The following is a 19,518-nucleotide window of genomic DNA, read 5'->3' as shown; positions in this document are numbered from 1 at the left end:
CAAAAGGATTTTTCTTGGGGTTCAAGGAGATACCATATTTTTTTCATTTTTCAAAAACCTTTCTCAAGTGTAACAGGTGCTCTTCATCTATTTTGGAAAACACAACAATATCACCCAAGTAAATCACAATGAACCTATCTTTATCATCATAAAATGCAATGTCCATTTCTCTCTGAAAAGTAGCTCTTACATTCATAAGGCCAAAGGGCATTTTTATATACATAAAGGTCCCCCAAGGTGTAGTGAAAGCTATTTTATGTTGATCATTAGGATGTACCAATATTTGGTTATATCCTGAGAAACCATCCATCAAATAAATTTTACTAGAACCAACTACTTTTTTTTTATGTATGATCCATTTTAGGTAGAGGGTAGTTTTCCTTCAGAGAAACTTTGTTCAGATTCCTGAAATCTACATAGAGTCTTATCTCTCCTATCTTCATTCTTGTTGGCACTAGATTAGACACCCATTTTGAAATGTTAAGGCTACAATGATTTTTGCATCAAACAACTTTTTAACTTCCTTTTCTAACTCAATTTACCCTCCTTAATTTCTGCTTGAATTGTTTCTGGTCTTCTCTGGTGGGAATGGTATGTTCTATGATACTAACATCATATGATTTCAGATCTTCATAGCTCCAAGCAAACACATCAGAAAATTCTTTTAATAGCTTAATGTATTCATGTTTTTGTTTAGGAAGCAAGGATTTGGACAACTTTACAATATTAGGACTTTCCTCAGTATCTATATTACAATCCTCTACCTCAACTCCTACAAGTTCTATTTTTTGCTTTTTGGCTACATCGTTACAATAAAAAAGCTCTTCCAATGGCACCAATCCTCTTGGCAAAAAATTGTCTTATAATTGTAGAACTTCAAGTTCTTCTATATTGTCATCGGTTTCATTTAACACTATTTCCTTTTTATTTTCATCTACATCATTATCGATATCAATATGTACACACTTAAATTCATCTTTCAACTGTAAAACATTTTCTACCTGTTTATCACTACTAGAAACCTGCCAATACCTTACTTTATCTAGAACATCTGGCCTTTGTTTCACTTCCACCTCATATTTTCTATTCGTATGGAATGGCATTTTGCAAGTACTGGATGAAGTAGCCAAAGAGGAAGCCAAGGTATTTTTCCCTCTAGGGATAACAGACAATTGATATTTAGGAAACATTGCAGAAAATATAAAACTGCATTTATGTAGGCTCTTAGTATAGGGTGTTTAGCCGAGTACTCACCTTTAACTTGGTTAATGATGAGTTTAGAATCCCCATGTACAAAATTTATTTTATTTCCAAACCTCTTCAAAATTTACAGTCCCAAAATCAGTGCTTCATATTCATCTATATTATTTGTACATTAGAAATTAAGCTTGTAAGCATGTCCTTTCACTATATTTGTTTGTGTGTTTGAGATGAAAACACTTGCCCCTGCTCCTTCCTTGATCACAACCCCATCAAAATCCATATTCTAAAGGGATTCTCCCTCTTCATCTTGTTTCTCAGTATGTGATTTTATATCCTATGTCTTACTCGATTCAGCTTCCAAGTGTGATACTTACTCCTCTACACATTCATTATTATACAAAATAAAGGAGTCCATATCTAAATGCACATAGTACAGGGGGGAATTGTTTGTCTTGTCTTGACTACTAACCATATATTTCATTAATGTTTCCCTGTATGACCTTCTCTACTGACCTAAAACGGGAATGGTAGCATAGGTCATGTCCATATACAAAGTACCATGTAACTTTGCTCCCCATGATCTTGATAGTAACATTCCATACTTGGGAGGTATGTCTGCTACTACAATGTCCATGACTAGACTCTTTGTTGGTTTTGGGCTAGAGTGACACATAAGTATTTGATGAGACCTAGGCATCTTACTTTGTTGGAATTATAAGAGTAAAAATCTTTGTAAGGTCTTGTGATGCCTAAAACCAGTTTTTCCATGATAGCTCTAGGCATCAGATTGTGAGAATTACCAGAATCAAGCATTGAATTATGCAAAATCTTGTCATGAATGTTTAAACTGATATAGAAAGGTGGCACAGTTCCATCTTGAGACTTTCCTTCAACTTCAGTTCCAAGCAATAAATCAGGTTGGTCATCATCTAAGTTGACCGTGTCTGTTGCTTCCCCTATCTTTAGAGCCTTCATGACTTGAGATCCATATGCATTCATGGTAATTAATTTAGTGAGAGGAATAGAAATTTTCACCTTGGCCAATTCCTTTTCAATACTAATATATGTCTGAGGTTTATCTATTTCTTTGATATTTAGATCCTGTTTTTTAGAAGTCTCCTTTTAAGAATCAGTAGAAGGGGTGTCATTCTGAATTTTCTTGAGTATTTTCAGCAGCCTTTTTACTTCTTAAATTGTATTGTCTATGCACATCCATGATAGCATTTTGGTATCCTTGTTTATAATCATCTGACTCTAAAGGGAGGACTTCTGGTTGCAATAGAAAGAACAGATCTTGCTCCTCTTTGGTTAAGAAAATGCGGCCAATTTCACTTTCCTCAAATAAGTTTATTTGATTTTCTTCATGATCCTCTAGTAGCTCAGATTATTCATCTTCATAATTATATTGGAAAGGAGGTCTAATTTTTTGTTGATCAGTTTTGCCTCTCTATTCTCTCTATTTGATTTGAGGTGGATTTCTCCTAAAACTAGGATTTCTAATAGGAGGGCTATCTTTATTTTCTCTTGGAGGAACCCTATCAGTTAAACTTATCCTTTCCATCATTTTCTCCATTATTTTAACTAATGTATTCAACTTAGCATCTAATTAGGAAGAAGAAGGCTCTTCCTTAATAGTGACTCCCCTCTCAACTTTTTATCTAGCTCCCTTTTCCAACAAATTGGCTTCTACACTGACTACATTCCTCTGCATTTCCTCAAGGGTAGTAGGATTTATTTCTCTTAGTTGGTAAGACATGTCTGGATCAAAACCATCTGGAAACTTGATCAGAGCTAATCTTGGTGGGGGTTGTATAGCAATTGGGATAGAGTTGTAAATGTTATTGAACCTAGTGCAATAGTCTTGGACAGTTTCACCAGGGGCTCTCTTTATACTCTCATATTCATCCAAGATTTGGAGATGATTCTTCTTTACTTCCTATCTTCTGAGGAAATTTTGGTGAATTTTTGCAAGATCTAGGATATAGGCGATTGGAAATGCTTTAAACCATTTCTTAACTTCTCCTGTGATAGTTTGGGCAAATAGTCTCATCTTCACATCATCATCATCAATTTCTTTCAAATACAAATAATCATTCATTTTGTCTATATGATGTTGAGTAGTGATTCTCCCTGTGCCATCAAATTGAGTTATTCTACTCTGATAATATTGTGGCATGGCATTAAGTTTTCCAGGTAGGACTAGGGGGGCATAACGAGCTGCCATGATGGGTAAATGAGAGGAAGATGTAACTACAATGGATGTGGATATGGAAGGTATTAAAGGGGGTGGGATGGTACATTTTTTTGTTGGTGTAGTGGTGGTAGGGACAGTAGACAAAATGGGTACACTGCTGATAGGGGGAATTACTGGATGTGTAGTAGAAATAAGGGGAATCTCTAGAGTGGTAGTAGAAATAGGGGAATCTCTGGTGGGATAGTAATACTAGGTGGAATTACTGGTGGGGTTGGTGATGAAGAAGTAGAAGAAGAAGGTGAGCATTTAGATGATTCAGGAGATTTCTGCACACACTGATATAACTCGGTTACCAACACTTCAAGCTTATTAAATTGTTTGATGACATCATCATCAGACTCTGGATTAACAGGTTGGCATTTTGAGATATAGGGTTTCAAAATACTTTCATAAAAAATTGTCTTAGGTACAAAGTTTTCAGGCTTAGTACAAAAAAGGCTATGCTCAAAAGCTAAATAAAATTCAATATCCTCTATAGTTACGAAACTTTCGTAGAGAGAATTAAGTCTCGGTACTGGATTATTACTTGCTTGGATCTCAGTAAAATTATTCTTTCTAACAAGTTTTTCAGAACTATCTACAATTTTTGGTGGTTTAGGATCTAGATTAGCTCTAGTGTATATCTTTTTAGGAGCCATATCTACAATAATATAATTATAGATATAGAGTACGTAGAAATTTTAAGTGGAAAACAATCTTAAATAAGATCTATTTCATAGTCACACACTTGAAATAGATTTAAGCTCTACAATAAATTTTACCAAGGAAAAATTGAATTCATATCAGATTTGTTAGAATTCCGCAGTATGGTCGCTAAAATGTTATCAGCCTGTAATTTTCTAAGGCTGTAAAAGAAATCTAGATGTAACCACAAAACCACTTGTAAGCTTAGAAGCTAGTCATTATAAACTCAGCAAGGGATCTTGCTATTGGATTTAGATTTGTTTGTTTGAGATTTTATGCTAGTTATTAGGTTTAGAGTTTGGCTTTTTTGAAATGTTTGGTTGAAACTGCAAGTAAATTCCATTGGGAAATGGAGTCAAAAAGTCTTAGGGTGATCAGATATAGAAATAACAGAACATGTTGTAATAAGGAAAGGTAGGTAGAATATTGGATCTTTGGAGATTTTGTGGAATGAAAGGGAGGAAAAGATTTAGATTCAATTAAACATAGAGAATTTCAGAATGAATTCTATATTTAATCTCAGTTTGAAAAAACAGATATTGTTTATAAGCCATAGCAGAGTGTAATTAAACAAGTTTAGCCCTTAATTTTCTTTAAACAATATAGATAGGAAAAACATATGGAAAAATAGAGAAATAACAATTACACAAGAGGAAAAACATCACCAATTTTCCTGACACATGAATCCTAGAATGACTTTCTGTATTAATGAAATGATCACTTTAGCTCAATACACAACTTTACATCAAAGGTCTTCTTTCTTGGTACAAGTTCCAACCCTTTGTACTTCGAATTATGAAGTATTTATACAAAACTTATCAAAATATCTTGATTTGAAATATCAAGATTTTCCTTACAAAATATCCTAAAACACTGTTTACAAAAATAGTACAAAAATATAGGCAAATAAAACTCTTGTAGCTCTCTGGTACTATTTTTGACGATTTAGGTGCTGACGTGGCCTGAAAAATTGTTGCTTTGCTATTGAATATGAACATATGTTTTACTCAAGTATTTGGCATAGTTGATCCCATTTGACTTCATCTGGGGTAGAATAATTGATTAACCTTTTGTAGGTTTCATCCACCTCGATATATTTATAGAAGGTGGGCTTAATTACAAACAAATATTTTATCTCATGTTTGATAAGTAAATCGAATTTCAAACCATCCATGAAATATTTTCCTGTGGTGGTTCACCTGATGGTAGAAAAATTTGACTTATCTCTAGATATGGAGTATAATTTCTATTGATAATCATTTAAATGAACCAATTTATCTCCAATTCCTTTCAAACCTGGCAGCCCCTTTTGATTCACCACATTGAATTTTCTCTCGAACTTCTGAATGTTGACCACCAAGTTATGGCACTTGTTTCTAACTGTAGCCTCAAGTTCCTTTTTCTAAGGACTCTTCTCACCTCAAGGATTATTTATGTCTTGTCTGCAATCTCAAATACCTCTAGTTCCTCCTTTGTCTTTGAATTTACAATCCTTATTAGGGTAGTGGATTCACCTGATTTTTGTCCAAAAATTTCTTTTATTTCTTCAATCACTTATTTTTATCTATGCGCTAATTCCTCCTACTCAAACTTTATTTAAATGGAAGGCCAAATTTCAGTCATAGCTTCATTGTCCACCCAAATGTTCTCCTTTGCCTGTGCAATTGTCTGGACCATGTCATATTCATTCTATAACTGTTCAATTTGTTGGATTAACCTATAAGTCTTTTGAAGCTCTGTCATGTACACGTTTTCAATATTTAATTTATGTTCTTGGAGATTGTTCATCTAAGCATTCATATTTTCAATCTCCTTTGTTCTGATAGACAGGTCCTTCGTAGCTTTGACTGGTTCTCCTGATGAGTCTGTACACTATCCCTCTACTGTGATGGATGTTGAAGTGGAAGATTTTATTGTCAATGTACTTGCAATCAGAACTGTTGTGAGTGGAATGACTGCTAACTGTGTTGACTGTTCTTTTTCCTTTAGAATTTTTTCTTTTTCAGTTTCCATCTCTTTAATTTTCCCATTTTGTTCAACAATAATCTTGAACAAGTCTTCTTTCTCTTTCAAAATCTTTCCAACTTCCTTGGTCTGTCAATCTTCAGTGGATGGAAGCTTGAGTTGCTTCTTTAGAGATGCAATGTCAACACTATTTCTTCTAATAATTTCCTCTGCAACTTTCACATTACTAGGATCATATCCCAGTTTGATTGCTAGATCCTCTAAAGGCTTAATCTTACTGTCTTTAGCTAAAGAATATATATTTTCTAGTTTGAATTGGGACTGAATGTTGTTGAAGGAAGCTTTTAGCCTAGAAATTTCTATTGCTAAGTTTGTCAAGGTTGAATGCAGCATCTCACCTGTTTGCTTGTGTAAGTCCATCTGATCAATGGGATGGATTTGATCAACATTAAAAGAAAATACAAATTTCTTGTAATCATCCCGAGTTTTGGGAAAATGAACCTCATTCTGGAGGAAGGTTATTTGCGTTTTTCCTTTCTCAGTGTCAAAGGCAGAGAGAAGCTTATGTTGTGAGGATGTTGTATGTTTCCAAAATTGAGATTAGGTGGTAGCTTTTAGGAGTTCATTTCTCTTCTTTATCTCCTTATACCTAACAAATATACTTGGTTCAACTTGGTCATGAACCAATTCTCCTAATGAGATGTGTCTAGTGGCTCTTGGGAAGCTGAAGATGATGGAGATCCTATGAAAATATCTTCATTCCTGGTAGAAGTATAGGGCTCTCTCAAAATTATAATGGATTGTACATTTTCTTCTTCAAAGGATTCTTCTGTTGTGTTGGTCTTTTGTCTCTTCTTGTAAATCTGAAACTCTTTTCCCTGTATTTTTATGAATGAAGGGGAAACATCCTCCCTTGGTATTTTCTCCTGCTTCTTCTGTGGCATTGGAGTCTATGATGTTGTTGTAGAGAGTACTTGTTCTTCTTCCTCCTGCAAAGTATTTTCCTACTATTTATCTTGATTCATATATTTTTCTATTTCTGGCCCGGGAGTATGAGTGTAGGGAGTAGTCTTCTTCTCTACACTTAGTTTTGAAATTATTACCAAAGGGTCATATGACCAAGTGAACCTGAGTTTAAAATTCACCTGCTTGAGGAAAATATTTGCTTCTTTGGCTACTGTCTTGGTATTGCAAATAAAAGGCCCAACCTGTGTTTTAATCTTGAATTGAGATTTCTTCTTGGCTACCACAAAGTACAACTCATCCATATTAATCATTTGTGTAATATATTCTAGTGAAATCAATTCTCATAGGAACAAATTTGGGTGACCTGTATGGAGGCAATTCGCACCCATACACTCTGATCTCAGTGTGATTTTGGTACATGTACTAGTCTCCTGTCTTGGTTTTCTCACTGAGGTGTAGAAATATTTTTATCTCAGGCCTTATCCTTGGTTCAACATCACTATTCAATAGTCAAGTAACTGTATATAAGAATTGGTCTACATAATCACTAAAGGTGAATTCATTGGTATGCTTCCTTACCAAGGAATTACAATGAATGATAGACTGGGCATTCCCTTGTTCATCCAATTTCTATAATGGAAATTGAGGGATGTATTCCTGATGGAATAAAAAAAATAACACTAAAACTGAAGCATACTTAAAGACCCCTTATGTAGAAAACTTTAGGAACTATTCATGGGTTGCATATGCTAGAAATTCATTGTAATTGAAGATGGCTTAGGGATTTTCACCTATAGAGAAAACTAACAAAAACCCTCTGATGGCTTCATCAACCCAGTGAGCGGATTGATATCCCAATAAATAAGAAACTATTGAGATAATTTTATTTGTCATTTTAGGGAACATGGAGGATGGATAAGGAGGATTTTTTCTTAGGAAATTTGACATCCTTAGGTAGAAATGTCTCAAAGATTTTGGCTCTATCAGGAAAAGTGAGGTTTTTGTAGAGTTCCATGAGGGAATCTACTGAAAATGGTTTGAAAGAGGCAAATTACTTAATCTGAAGCATTTAGCAAATGGAGTCAGGGGTAACCGTGAAAATAATATCATTGTTCTGGGCTACAATTTCCCTTTGACTGGGAATGTACCGGAAGTGGCACCATGAAACAAATTCAGGAAAATGGTGGGTCTAAGGAAATACAAATTGGTGTAAGAAGGAGTCCCACAAAACCAATTCGCCACTAAGATCAATGAATTTTTATTTTGACCAGTTGTGGAGTTCACAGAGATCGAACTCACAACTAGTTTAAATGGTTTTGTATTATGATCTACTAGGGGTTGGTGGTATAAGTCAATTACAAGGGGCAGAAGGGGGTTTTCAACTATGTATTTGGATTTACCTTTAGAAGCCATGTGGGAAAGAAAAGAACTGAAATTCTAGAATTTCTCAGGAATTGGTTGGATGAAGACTAATGGCTTGGTAACTGGTTACAGTGGAAGTCGGCTTGTTGACACCTCATTGTAACAGGTTCTGTCGTTAAGTGTGTTGGAATAGTAAAGGGAAGGGCCAACTAAACAGGTGTAGGCTCTATTTATAAATGAAATCATTTACCGTTAATATTAAAATGTTTAATGGAGAAGTTTAATTATTTTGGCAATGATAACTTCCCGAACGGTTAGTTAACAGTTAATGATAGGTGTAAGGGATGTGCCATGTGGTGAGAGGGAGTTGGATTGGAGAGGAAAGCACAGAGTCAATGGTTATAATCAGGCAGGAAGAGGGGAAATTTGGATTTGGGTGGGGGTGGGGGGAAGGGGGGGGGGGGGGTTTGGTCCGAAGTCATCTAAGGAGCGCCACGTAGAAAACATGGTAAAGGGGGAATCCACTTTTTGGACCCCGTTGCTTAAATTTCGGAGGGGCGGGGGGGTGTTTGAAGTGATCTCATGCCATTGATCTAGGTGGCTAGATCATTGCGCTTGTTTTCAGCCTGCACAATATTACAAAATGACAAACGTGTCGCATCAAAAACTTTATTAACCTTTAACATAATCATGTTTAAACTATGTGATTAAGTAATTAAACACACTTTATTAAGCTAATCTATTCAAGCAATAACTAAACATATTTATTTAAATCTAATGAGGCATTTAGATTAGTTGCGCATTATTTTTTTTTCTAAGGGGCATTTCATGATATTTTTATTTTTTATTTTTTCAATATATCTCTTTTTTTAATTAAAGTGGTATTTGAACTGGCTCACTTATTGTGGCTATTTTCATTCTTTCATATTTTTTATTTCTTTTGTTTTTTCTCACGTACACACACACACACACACACACACACACACACATATATCCTTTTTTTGTATCCCCTTTCATTTTTTTTTTCGTTTTTGTTTTTGTTTTTCTTTTCTAAGAAATAATTTCTAGAATAAAACATTATTTACAATATCTCATAACATAAAAATCAATAGATAATCATGAATTGATCCTATAAATTATAGGACCCTAACAGATGTTTCTGGGAAAACTATTGTCTTTTCGATCGACTAGCCCTCTAGGATTGGCAGCTACCCTAGAAACAAACAGTTTAAAGCAATTTGCGATTTCTTATATGTGTGATAGATAAGAGAGAGGCAAAGGAACCAACCTAGATCTTCCGCTTAACTCTTTGCTTGATCTCTCTCCCCCTTGACAGAGCTTGCACCTCCTCTCCTACTTATCCCGCTTAGAGAATACCTGTAGAAACAAAGTAAAAAAAAACCATCAAAGCATCTTGATCTATTATATCATAAGCATTGCAGAATCAGAAATACAATGAACATACAATGGTATTCACAAATAACAACATTCACAAATACGCAATTGTATGGAGGAAAACTCAAAGAACTTTATTAAAATAGAAGGGAGAATTACAACCCAGCTGTCTGAACCACCATCATCCTCCCAGCATCAAAGCCCTCTTCACCTCATGAAAATCATGATCACCCAACAATATAATGCTCTTTCTTAGACTCAAACTATCAGCACTTCCTTACAAATTACAATATCACAGCCTCTAGATCTCTTAGATGAGGGATCCATTTATAGATGTCTGCAAGGGTGTGAATCATCTCTAGGTTTTTGATTAGTGTCATTCCACTTGTTTTTTTTGGTTCCACTTGGAGATTACTTGGATCTCTTACTCATCCCTGGGCGAATTCAGAGAGGCAAGTGTCATAGGAGAAGTTTCTAGAAGATTCCATGAGCATTCACTTAGCAAACTGTCTCGGACATTTGTCCATTCTCTCTCATCGCACCCCACAGAAGGCCTCTTTAGTATGCATCACACCTGGCTAGTGTAGAAGTCAGTATGCATCGTACCCTAACAGTGGAGCAGTCAGTATGGTCCTGTTTTGGCCAGTTCTGGATGGTTTTTTGGGTGGAACTTTTGGGGAATGATGTAATCAGTTGACCATGATCTTTTAGGTTATGAAACAACACTTTTAGGGGTTAAAGAGACCTAGTTTATTGACATATAAGATTGGGGTTGAAGTGCCCAAATATGTCTATAACAACAGGGTCATCCCTTCTAATTGGTCATCGGCCATGTCTTCATTCTCCTCCTCCTCTTCACTTTCTGCTTCCGAATACTCTTCTCCTTCACCATTCAAATTTTCATTATAATTTGGTTGTTCGTTCTCTCTCAGCTATTCTTCATCAAAAAATGAAAATCCTCCCTGTCGCCTTCCATATTTCCCCCAATAGGTAGTGGAAGATCCCCTAGATGATAATTTTCTTTAATAGAGTCAGCTAAATTTTCAAGGGTTGCGTTGACTAATTCTTCCACTGAATAGACTAAAAAAACACGAAATGTGTTCTCTTTCTTTGATTGCTTATGAGGAAGAATGGATGTGACAGGAAGTAATCTAAGAGCTCTAGTGAAATAACAAGTAATAGGATGAATTATATGGAGTTACTCATAAATGAATTTGCAAGCATGATCTAGAACTTGGTGAGATGACTCTTCTTTCTTAGATATATGATTTGGAGTTTGGATCAGACAATTGCTACCTTGTACAGAAGGTTCTCTATGTGAATGTGGTGAATTATTAGCCATAAAAAGTTTGACCTACTTCTAGGACCAAAAATGTTGATGGTGTTAGATGCCACCAACAATCATGGGGCCTTGTAGATATTAAGTCACAATTAGACCTCACATTGTTTGGCATAGGAGCTCCATCTGGGGAATAGACCTAACAACCATATCCTTAATGATTTGCCTTTGCTAAAATAGTCAAGAAAAGAGAGAACTAATATACTTTCGAGATGAATAAGAATGTTAGATTTGTAATGTATTCAATTGCAAAGTGTATAATGCTTCTCTCATAGAAAGAGAGATAAAGTGAGTCTTTAAAATAAAAGTAATAATACTATCCTAGTAAAGACACACGGATATATATGGAATTGTTAGTTATCTTGCAAAATAGTTCACAAAGAAATAACAATCAGGAAAACAAGAGACACAAAATTCAAAGAAGAATATTAAATCCAATGAAATAGTTCATTTTCATTAGTATGTCAAAACATAAACATACACCACAAACAATGAGAGAATAGTCTTACAATCATTCACGAGATATGCATGAAATTCTATCAGCTCCAAGAGCATCAAATTATAAAGTGAAAGTCCCAATATACACCATTATAATGATACAATACTAGTTCCAATAGTGGAACATTAAGCCACTACCTGCTTGTCAAAAGACTAATCTTCTCCCTTATGTTGAAAATAGCAACAAGAAATGATAAAAATAGAATCCATAATATTCCAATTTTAATTTGTCCTTGAGTTAAAATTGTGAATTAAAATTAGAATTTAGTCTCACCAGCTACTTGAAAAATAGTTAATTAATTCATTATGGATTAATAAGTTGGAGAAATTCAAGTTAAAAGTCTTTCTGAAGTCATGCAACAGTTATCCCTTAAATTAAGGAGATTATCCCTTAACTAAGGAGATAAGATTTGGTTATATTTGAGTTGTAATTAGTTAGCTCAGTTTACTGAGCTAAGTCTAGTTAAATTAGTTCCAAACTATTTGAGGAACTAATTGTGAGTTTAGTCAGTTAATGCATGCATGCATCCAACTAGTGTACTCCAGATAACTAAAGATTATCTCATCAGAAACTCATGCATGTCTATTCAGAGAAAGACCCAGTTGAGCTAAATGTAAAGGACGGGTTACTATCATTTGCATGAGTTTTCCTATAAAGGAAACTCATCCATGTAGAAGGAACAAGGTTCCTTGAGGATTGAGAAGTTTTATAGGGTGTGTGATCAGTGTGAGTGATCAGTGTTACACTTGGTAACAGTAGGATCACCCAAGAGAAACAACGCAAGGAAATATGAGGCTTGGAGGGTAGAGGAGAAGGTTTGTGAGAATCCTTGTTTTCCTGTGAGCATCCAGGAGGATTATATTGAGAGCTGGCTAGCTGGAGAGCTAAGGCTTTGTATTATTCTAATATATTTCCACCTTGTATGATAATACAGATAGCGGGGGTTTTAGCTGAGGCTTTCCCCAGAGTATTCTTTTGTGTTTCATGTGCATTGATTCTTCTTCTGGTTATATGTGTTCTTCTTGATCTTGCTCAAATCTATTAAGCTTCCACAAGTTTGATTGTAGAAGTAGATTAAAGTATTTTGCTTTAGTTATATTGCATTATCAGGTTGATCTACAGTAAGAATTTCTACATGGTATCAGAGCTGAGTTTATCAGAGCAGTGAATAGTTTATGGAGAAGAGAATTTGAAGTTTGAAGTTTGGTGTTGCAGGTGAAAATCGAATTCATCTCATACTTCAAGGTTGGCCAATGGCATTCTATGGCTTGAGACTCGAGTATGCCTTGGAAGGCAGCTCGAATGACATAGCATGGAAAGATCGCATGGAGGTTGTATTAGAAGACAATGGCTTGAAGGATTTCATTGATCAAGAAATCCAAAATCCAGCTTCAACTAATGCACAAGGGTTGGCTGAGTGGAAGAAGTGTATGGCGAGGGCGAGACAGATCATCCTTAAGGGAGTTCGAGACCATATTGTCTCAAGTCTCAATGGGAAGGATACTCCATATTCAATGTGGAAGACATTGAAGGACCTCTACCAGAATGGTAGTGATCAGAGGAAATTGGTGCTCAAGGATAAGCTTCGAAGAATCAAGATGGAGAACTGCAATACTATTTCCACATATCTGAAAAAGCTCACCACTTGCAGATTTGAGCTTAGTAGTGTGGGAATAACTACTGCTGATGATGATATGGTGAGGCACGCTCTCCTTGGCCTTCCAAAGAGCTGGAATAGCTACCAGGTTTCTGTGAATGGAAGCGAGAAACTGCCAGATTGGGAACGAATGTGGTTAGATCTCATGCAGGATGAGATCAAGAGGAGCACATGAGATGGTTCTTCATCCAAGGATGATGAAGAAAATCTAGCCTTAGCAAGTGAGGCAAGGAAAGGGAAGGAGAAGGATTCTCATTCAAAATCAAATTCTCCTCATGGAGGGAAGAAGGTTGACAAGTCTAAAGTGAGATGCTTTAATTGTCACGAGATGGGTCATTATGTGACTAATTGGCTATCGAAGAAGTCCAAGAAGGGATCCTCGGAAGGATCGGAAGGTGAGGAATTAGCCTCTCAGTTCGAGATGGACTTCACCCTCATCGCATGCATGGTGTCATCGATGATGGGTTGTGGTTGGTTTCTTGATAGTGGAGCCTCATTCCACATGACTAGAGATAAAAATTTATTCAGTACCTTGGAGGAGAAAGACCTCAAGATGCACATAGAGATGGGTGAGGACGAAAGGTTTAGTGTTTCAGGAGTAGGCAAGGTTGCTTTTCAGAGGGAGCATGGAGTTCCTATCACCTTGATAGATGTGAAGTGTGTGCCTGGACCGAAGAAGAACTTGGTATCAGTCGTGATGTTGGAGGACAAAGGCTATGTTGTTGTCTTTAGTAAGGGAAAGGTTTTCCTTAGACACATCACCACAGGATAGGTGAAACAGATCAGTTCATGAGTTAAGAACCTGTATGCTCTTGAGTTTCAAGATTCATGCAAAGCCTTGAGGAGCAAGGCAAATGTTATAGACTTGGTGGTTGAGAGGGAGAGTAAATTACCTCTCAACATGTAGCCCCAAAACAAGTCTCAGACAATTGTGGAGGAGCCACAATTGGAAAATCTAAGAGGAGACCGAGTGGAGGCATCCACTCATGTAGACACCTCCAGTAGGGGGGAATTTCGAGCCAAGTGGGTAGAGGGATCACATGTAGCCATACCTCCAGGTTTGAGGTGGGGCGGTGTGAAGTGATGGTCCCAAGAAGGCTGAAATTGGGTAGGTTTCATTGAGAGGTTTTATCTCATGGATCGTACCTTGCTACGGGAGCCGAAAGTACATAGTAGTGGGAGGAATCAGTTGGATTGATGCAATCAAAGATCAAAGTGACAGAGACTAGAGCAGTCAGATACTGAAGAGCATAGAGAAGGATTGACAACAATGTAGAAAGGAAGAGTCAACAGAACTCCAGAGTTTTTTAGTTGACAGAGGCAATAGAAGTCAGAGACTTTGATGACGGACGCATCATACTACTTCAGGTTGGATGCTTTTTTTTTTTTGGTGTTGCTGGAGCAACAACACTAGAGATTATTGTTGCATGCATCACATTCCAAAGGTTCAGGATCAGGATCGAGTTGAATTCCTTTCTTGTTGAGAGGGAGTATTTAAAATAGCAACAAGAAATGATAAAAATAGAATATAGAATATTCCAATCTTAATTTGTCCTTGAATTAAAATTGTGAATTAAAATTCGAATTTAGTCTCACCAGCTGCTTGAAAAATAATTAATTAATTCATTATGGATTAATTAGTTTGAGAAATTCAAGTTAGAAGTCTTTCTGAAGTCATGCAACAGTTATCCCTTAAATTAAGGAGATTATCCCTTAATTCAAGAGATAAGATTGAGTTATATTTCAGTTGTAATTAGTTAGCTCAGTTTACTGAGTTAAGTCCAGTGAAATTAGTTCCAAACTGTTTGAGGAACTAATTGTGAGTTCAGTCAGTTAATGCATGCATGCATCCAACTAGTGTACTCTAGATAACTGAAGATTCTCTCATCAGAAACTCATGCATGTCTATTCAGAAAAAGACCCAGTTGAACTAAATTTCTAGTACAAGTTACCATCAGTTGCATGAGTTTTCCTATAAAGGAAACTGATCCATGCAGAAGGAATAAGGTTCCTTGAGGATTGCGCAGTTTTACAAGGTGTGAGATCAGTGTGAGTGATCAGTGTTACACTTGGTAACAGTAGGATCACCCAGGGGAAACAACACAAGGAAATAGGAGGCTTGGAGGGTAGTGGAGAAGGTTTGTGAGAAGCCTTGTTTGCCTATGATCATCCAGGAGGATTGTACTGAGAGCTGGCTAGCTGTGAGAGCTAAGGCTTTGTATTATTCTGATATATTTCCACCTTGTATGATAATACAGATAGTGGGGTTTTTAGATGAGGCTTTCCCTAGAGTATTCTTTTGTGTTTCATGTGCATTGATTCTTCTTCTGGTTATATGTGTTCCACTTGATCTTGCTCAAATCTATTAAGCTTCTGCAAGTTTGATTGTAGAAGTAGATTAAAGTATTTTTCTTTAGATATATTGCATTATTAGGTTCATCTACAGTAAGAATTTCTACATCTTATGCCTAGCTTGAGAAACCAAGGCAAAAAATATTTTGCTCGAGCTATGAGGGTGTCTATATAACAAATGAGGTGATTCTCCACCCTCTTATGACTCTTGAGCTTCCCTTGTGACTCTTGAGCTCCCATTTGAATTTTAAAATTCCTAAGATATATTTGAGCTTCTACATAACTCTTCACATTCTATGTGTGACCCTTGGGCTTCCACACATTTTACATTTTCTCATCTTCAAAAAATACAATATTACATTTCCACAAATTTATCAAAAAATACATTGACAACATATGTCTTTAATGGTGACACTTTGAGAAGTCGTGACTTGGAAATGGTGACATGGAACTTCAGTGTAGTATATTAATGCAAATATTTTCTTCTTGTCGATATCTTCACATATTCATGATAGGTCTCGGTTGTTCTTCATCTTCATCCTCCAAGGCTATTTATGATGTAGAGTCATCCATGTGATCTTGATTTTTTAATCTTTTGTCATGATATAGTGTCCCTCTATCTCTTTGCTTGATGATCTCTTTATGTCTCGACTTTAAAAGTGTCCTCTTGTGTCATCTCCTTGACATCCTCCTTAAGCATCATCCTCCCATGTCAATATAATAACACCTGCAAATGGAGTTCACTCATGACAAGACGACATCAGTCTCAAAATCTCCTACTCTATCATATTTCTCATGCAACATATTGACTGAGTTGGGATAATGCACAAGGTTAAAGGGAGAGAACTTCTTTTGCTCAGTGCATAGGAGCTGGAGGAAAGGGTTGAGGGACTAAGCACTGTGATTGTGCAGTGCATAGTTTTAAATGGAGTGGGAGACATGACAATGCAATTGAGGAAGTTAGGAAGGAAAATATGATAGGCCTTCTCATTGTGATTATGCAGTGTGTAGTTCTGGAAAGGGAGGGTCAATGTGCTATGTAATTAAGCACTACAGGGGCTAGGACATGACCCGAATACTGATTGAAAGTGCATAGTGTGCAGTGAAAGAAAGGTTGGTTCGAGACTATGTAGTGGTAAAGTGCAGTTGATAGTGACTAAGCACTAAGATCGTGCAATGCATAGTTTATGGAGGTAGCTCTATGTGATTGCATGGTATGTAGTTATAGGAGGTAGAGGGTGTTTCGTTGAGGCTTTATACTACACAATGTGCAGTTCAAGGAGGAAGAGAGGTTGGTGTTTGGTCGTGAAAGTTGTGAAAGTTGTGAAGACAAAGAAATATACAAAATTGACTAAGTGTGGGATCGAAAGATGATAGTAGAATCATGTAACTAGACTTAAACATGATCACACACTCATAAACGACCAACCACATGAAAAAGAGACACTTAATACTCAAAATAAACAAGCATATATTGAAACGACAAAAAGGCAACATTTAGCTCCAAGTGCAACACTTAAGATATACCTTTCGACACAAGTGGAGGCTATGAAGATTTCCAATATTCCTATTTAGTTCAATTTGGGCAAAAGATTTTGGGTTAAAAATGTTTCCTCATTTAATAATGTTTTAATCTGCTTGTTAGATACTTTAATTCTTAGGAAAAATCTTTCCCGTGCTTTATGGATATTTTCCATTTTTTTATGCTTTTCCTATTTAGGAAAAAGCTAAAATGATGATAAAGAGATCACATTCCACCATATGAGTTTTCGTAAGTGAACAAGAGTGTCAAAGTTTAGTTAACTCGAGCTTTTTTCCTTGTGACGTAGTGAGAATTTTCTAATGTGGGTTTCATAGAGAAAGATAATGTTATAGACTAGTATATTGTTGTTCTCATGGTACAAGACTCATGTTATAATGAAATTATGGAGTACAAAGGGTGCATTATAATCTTAAATAATCTAGCAAAAGGGGTATAAAGGGGTGAATTTCAGCCAACAACATAGTATTCTCCTATGAGCTGATGAGGAGGTATTTTTATGGATAACATAGACAACCATATATTTTTAGATAAGAATTTGTTTCCTTGAAAAACCAATCACCAATTTGGTCAATGCCTTGCCTAACGTCTTTGCAAACTCTAAGGGGTTTCGAGAAAAAATCTCTTCATAAATAGGAAATAGAACAAAGTGGAAAACCTAGTAAAAATTATCAAAGTAATTCTCCTCCTAGAGCTTTGAAATGTATATGTGTATCAAAAGTGGTTCAGAGGGAATCCATTTCCATCCCATAGTGAGAAAGGAAGTCGAAAAGAAAATGGCATCAATAATATAGGCTAACATATAAAAAAAGGGATTGTGGGAGTTGAACTTTGATATTATGAAAGAATTAACTTGCCTCAATATGTTTTCAGGCAAGATAAGTTCCTAATTAAAAGAATAACCCTCGGAGGCCTATTGAATGAGTGTGCTAAATTTAAAGGAGAAATGGCATATTCTTTTGTAACCTCTTCTTTGAATTTATGCTCACTAATCCTCCAAGGTTTAATCAACTCATGCATCTTTTTGTCTCATTCAACACATTTCATTTGAATGAATTTATTAATGAACTTAGAATTATACTTAAGCTTGAGCTCTAGAAGCCTATACATAAGCTATAGGTCCTAAGGAAAAAAGGAACTAATGATTGTGCCATGAGAACTACATGTTATCCATTTTGACATGTCTACATGATCCACACCCCAACGTATGACGTCTGTGCATGGCATAATTCTAGGTCACAAAATGATTTTATGAAGAGTAGACTTTGCAGCATCATGCCAGGATATTTCTAGGCTACATTTTGTTCCAAATTCATATGGAGGAACTTCCTCTAAACTTCCATGAATCTCATCCTCTAACAGCTTATACATGTTATACCATGAAGACATGTTGGCATCAACCTTTGTGATCATTGTGTTCAAAAACATAAAATCATTCATTAGGGGAATTTTGAGCTAAAAAATGGACCTCAAAACAAAAAATGTACCAGCAGAGTTAACTTTGACAGAACCAATAGAATTCAATATGGTGATGTTGGCCCCAAGGGAAAATATTTTGGAGGAAAAAGAAGAAAACTAATTTTTTATATTCCATTTTTTACTTATCTCTTTATATGTTCACTCAAATTTAAAGAGTAGACACCTGCTAGATGCGAAATTGAATTCTAAATCCAACAAGTACCCACTCTGCATACTTCTTAGTAGATCCATATAAGAAAAAATTGAAAACACGTGAAAAAGGCGTGTTGAACATGCATTTTTCAAGTGTTTTCATTTTATCTGACATGGATCTACTCATGAATATGCAGAGTGGGTACTCGTTGGATATGGAATTTAATTATGCATCTAACAGGTCTCTACTCCTGAAATTTGAGTGAACCTACAAGGAGATAAGTCAAAAATACAATAAAACAAATAGTTTTCTTTCTTTTTTCATTAAAATATCGTAAGTATTATTTTATTATTTTACTTAGGAGGCCCATTTTTAACCTCAAAATTCCTCTAATGTGGGTTCTTGTCATCTAGATCTTTAGGCATTCATTAGGAGGCTTCTGCAACTTTTTCACACTCTTTACTTACTTACCTAGACTTTGAACTTCAGAAAGATTTGTTGAGTGAACAATCTGAATATACAAAGGAAAACAGAGTTACACAACAGATTATAATTTCAAAACTTATTCAGAACATTCAAAAGAGGTAACCAAAACATAAATTTAAAAATAAATTGGTTTAAACCACTATAATGCCATGAATAACATGGACATTGATGCCTAAAAATAGGCGGATTTGCCTAATGAATATT

This window comes from Pinus tabuliformis, chromosome 4_2 (genome assembly GCF_031772625.1).
Source record: "Pinus tabuliformis cultivar Carrire ecotype Pingquan chromosome 4_2, CPIR1, whole genome shotgun sequence".
Lineage (NCBI taxonomy): Eukaryota > Viridiplantae > Streptophyta > Pinopsida > Pinales > Pinaceae > Pinus > Pinus tabuliformis.
This window is presented reverse-complemented; position numbering follows the sequence as displayed.